This window comes from Habropoda laboriosa, unplaced genomic scaffold (assembly GCF_001263275.1).
Source record: "Habropoda laboriosa isolate 0110345459 unplaced genomic scaffold, ASM126327v1 scaffold269, whole genome shotgun sequence".
NCBI lineage: Eukaryota > Metazoa > Arthropoda > Insecta > Hymenoptera > Apidae > Habropoda > Habropoda laboriosa.
The window spans coordinates 1,150,128-1,154,570 of NW_017100417.1; positions in this window are offsets into that span (position 1 = coordinate 1,150,128).

Sequence of the window (4,443 nt, forward strand, 5' to 3'; positions counted from 1 at the left end):
AATGGTTTGCACATTGAATCTTTCATCGTTTTGGTGAGAAAGAATAAGTAAAGGAATCATTGCATTTATAAACATTATACTTGTATATATTTAGAATGTTTGTTGGAAATCTTATATAAATTGTTCCATCGAGAATCTAAAATTATGAATGTATTAATTATACACTGATAAATCCAAAATTTTACTCAATATAATGCAGTATTAATTAGAAAATACAAACAAAAAGAAAACGTCGCACCAATATTTGGTTATGTCAAATTTAAATTAATTTATGGACAAAAATTTGTTTGTCACAGTACGTATTATTGGAATTTGAAAAGATTTGATTAGTATATGTTTTCTTCTTCGTTCGACGATGGTTTATAACTACATAATATAACTACGCATGAAAAGATTAATATTAATCGAAAACAGATGATATTACGACCACTAGCACATTCCATGTTGCAAATTCAAAGAACTACAATCTCGTATTCCATGTAGCATTTGTACCTTTCATTTAAACTTGCGTTGTGATTAATGTAATTTATTTATTGTATGCGTGCGTAACGTGCTGCGATCGCGCGAATTTTCATACAGGGAAAAGAAAATTCGTGGAGACATTCTTTCGAAGAACTGTTACATTTCCCTTGTGACTTTGTCTAAGAATTCCAAGGGAGAACGATATCATGCGAAAACGTAAATGGCGGATAGAATGATGCCTGTTTGAATGTGCGAATAGATTTGTCTAGAAGCTTTTTTTAGAATTACACATATCATGCGAGGTGGCGTGAAAATGTATCTTCGATAATATGCTCGATCACACCGCGCAATATTAGACATTCGTAAATTTTAGATCTTACAAACAAACTATCGAACTTTTCTTTATATCGAGTCAAATAAACAACATGACTGGTTTTTTAGGAACGATTAAACGTTTGCTATTTGGAGGTCTTTTTCAAAGTATTCGAGGGATCCTTTTTTGTTCAATTATGCGTCCGAAAGAATTTCTGTTCAATGTTATACAAATCACTGTCATAGTCAGTTGAACAAAAGCGATATAAGCTGGGAAGTTTGAAAAATAGCAAAAAAAAAGGTAAAAACTTCAGATTACCATTTCCTTGGACCAAGCTGCACAGAATATTTTAGTCGTGCCTAAATTCAGTTGCTATTTTCTCTAAGAAACATAATTACGTCGTAGTGACACGATCTTTGTGAATTTTTCGAATATCGAATTCTTCGAAAGTCCCAGAGATATTTACTAAAATGTACACTGCGCGTCGAACATGCAAATGACAAAGCGAAAGACATTTTTGTTATCGAAAGGAAAAAAAAGTGCGTTTGTTGTTACGAACGGAGACAAGAGGTGAAAGAACGTAGGATTAGTCAGATCGTGCGACTCAATTGTAAACGACTCGACGAGAAACTATGTACCACACAAGTTCCTTGCTTCAACCAATTTCGTTATTTATACAAGTGAAAGGGAGGAAAAGGGGTGGGCGACCGCGAAGACATGGATCGTTCGTACGTTGTTTAATCACAGTAACGAACCTGTGATCCTAGAGCTGTTACCGACGGATGGTTAACTGCGCGATGAAAAAAAAAAACGAAAAAAGCAGAAAGATAAAAAGAAAAACACATGTGATTAACTTAGCTAAACTCACATAGGACTGACGGACTTTACTTATATTATATTATATTATATTATTGTTTTAGTGCCTAACTATTTTTACGCGAATAAAGAGAGAAAGAGAGAGAGAGAGAGAGAGAGAGAGAGCGTGAGTGCTAGAGAAAACGAGAGAGAGAGAGAGAGAGAGAGAAAGATTAAAACCGAAACCGTGTATGACTCGCGAATGGGTTTCCGTTTTTTAGCCGCCGCCTTTGTGTCGTGAAACGAAAACGCATAAATTGCGAATAGAGAAAAGGAAAAAAAAAGAAACAAACGATAAATGCTCAGATACCAATTATCCACGTTCGTGTGTGTACAGTCGGTGGACTAACGTGTGCTGACTGGAGGCTATTATTTTTATACCTTAATTAACGACTGTGAGAACGAGAGCGAAGAGAGTGTTTAGCGGACTGCGCCGACCTTAGCAGCTTCCTTTTTTCTCGATGATCCGTACCGTTCGCCGTCGTTGTATTATAATTGATTATTAGGCTTATATAGCGGGGCGTGTACCCATCACGCTCCGACTCCCGTTGACTAAACGATTGTTTTATTATCGGTACACCCGACACCATTTGTATATGTATATACGTACTACGGCATCGTGAATTATTTAATGAAAGTTAGTTTAAGTGTACAGATGAATCTGTGTAACGATATCTGCGATAATGTGATCCGATTAATAAATACGATATTACGTAGCCATTGGGATTTTTACTTATCTGGTCTGGGATCAGTCTCCCGGTACTTTTGCTTCTTCTTTTTTTAATTAGTTTAAATTGTACTGTTTAATTAAGGAGATTATAACGTGTACGGTTTAGCCATGCAAACGGTATATATAATTTAACATGTTGTAGGATGAGTGGATATTTTGAATCGTAATTTTGTGGTCTTCTTTTGGATAGTGAAGGAAACGTTATAATTATTTGTCTCTAAATTTGTTAATTTTTTGTATCAGTCGTAATTGTACAATTAGAAATGTGCCAATTTTTTTTTTTTTTAATTGGTTATTTAAAGTCGCATCAACCACATTTATGGGTTATTAGCGACTTAATGTCTAGGTTTACAGTTTATTATATAATTTGGTATGCTTTAAAGAGTTTAGTAAGTTCTGAATCGATTTGCAGTCCCTCAGGACTCAAATTCTCAATTTTGTTATGAGAATTTGTTTGCATTTGCAATTCCATGTATTTTTAAAATTTGAATGGTGACGAATTATTTCTATTTAATTTTTATTAACATCTGAATTGTTCTTAAGTTTGTATCTATATTTTTTGCAGCTGTTGAAAGACGTTGCTTTTCTAATTTTGCTTAAATATTCACAATGATTAAGACTCCCTCGGTAAGAAGAATTTTAACCATCTTCAGGTTATCAATGTATAATAATCGTACATCGTCATGTCATGTATGTGCATTCGTTATGTGAATATTTATTTAGGTTACTTTGCTTGCAATAATTAGGTAAGTTATCATTCTAAAAACTAAGGAAAATTGAAATTTACCGCTTTTCGTATAATATATTGCATGCATGTGAGTTCTATTTAAACTTGTAATATAATTTTCACTTTTTTCCACGTTTACAATTGATAACTGATTAACAGAGCATTTAACCTTCTCTTAATTGTATTTAGTATGAATTTTCATATGTTAAATATTATACATTTTTAATGTATCAAGAGTTTAAAAGAGCGAAAATTACAAATTGACAATTTATAATCCAATTTATAATTAAACAGAAAAAGTATTTTTAATGTTATCTATACTTTCCTTTGGATGAAATAGAAGCGAGATTTGTCAAGAATGTATAAAGTCAGGAATTCTACTTAAAATTTAAATGAATCTTGGAAAGCTAAAGTAGAAACATTTAGTTCGCTAGATTTCTAATTACATAGCTATTCATTTTTAAAACATTTTTCCAGTAGAAAAATAAAGATTTCTTTTAGAATGCTTAAGCAGCCACGAAATTTCAAAGCAACAATGATTACAAAAGAATTTCTTGTCAATTTGTGCATATTCGTATTTAACATTATTTCTAAAATGAACAAGTATTGTATTTCGAACGCTTTGTCTTCTATAAATCTCGCTGTACAATATAAAATCTCACGGAAATGAAAATGAATCTCAAGAGACTAAAGCCAAGAGAGTAGGCAGGAACTCCTTACAGGAAAATTCTTTCTGTTTTCAGATGTCTGGTTAGCCAAGGACTCGGTAATTACGTTTCCTTGGTAGACGCGCCGATAAAATCTACTTCGCGCCAATAAATAGTAAACGTAATATCGATACTACTGCGTATAAATTGCAGACAGCTCTTAGTCTAGAAATCAACGGAAGAGAGAAAGAAACATCGCGAGGCAACCATATTTGTAACCCTAAAGGATCTAAAATTCCAATCTCCAAATTTGTAACTTCGAGTATTTTTCATAACACTATCGTTCAAAATATTGTTACTTCTCATTGACAAAGAAATCAGGGATAGGTCGTTTTGCGTCTCACGTTCGAAAAATTGTAGATCATTCGTGATCTATAGAAATTGACGAAAGAAAAATGAAAAAAAAAGAAACGCGAGGCGACTAAATTTGTAACTTTAATTGCGTTAAAGAATCGAAAGCCTCAAATTTTCAAGTTTGTAACTCCAATTACGCTGAAAAATCGAAAGCCTCAAATTTTCAAGTTTGTAACTCCAATTACGCTGAAAAATCGAAAGCTCCAAATTTCCGAATTTGTAACTCTACGTTGAAAAATCGAAAACCCCAAATTTCCAAATTTGTAACTCCAATTACGTTGAAAATTCCAGATTT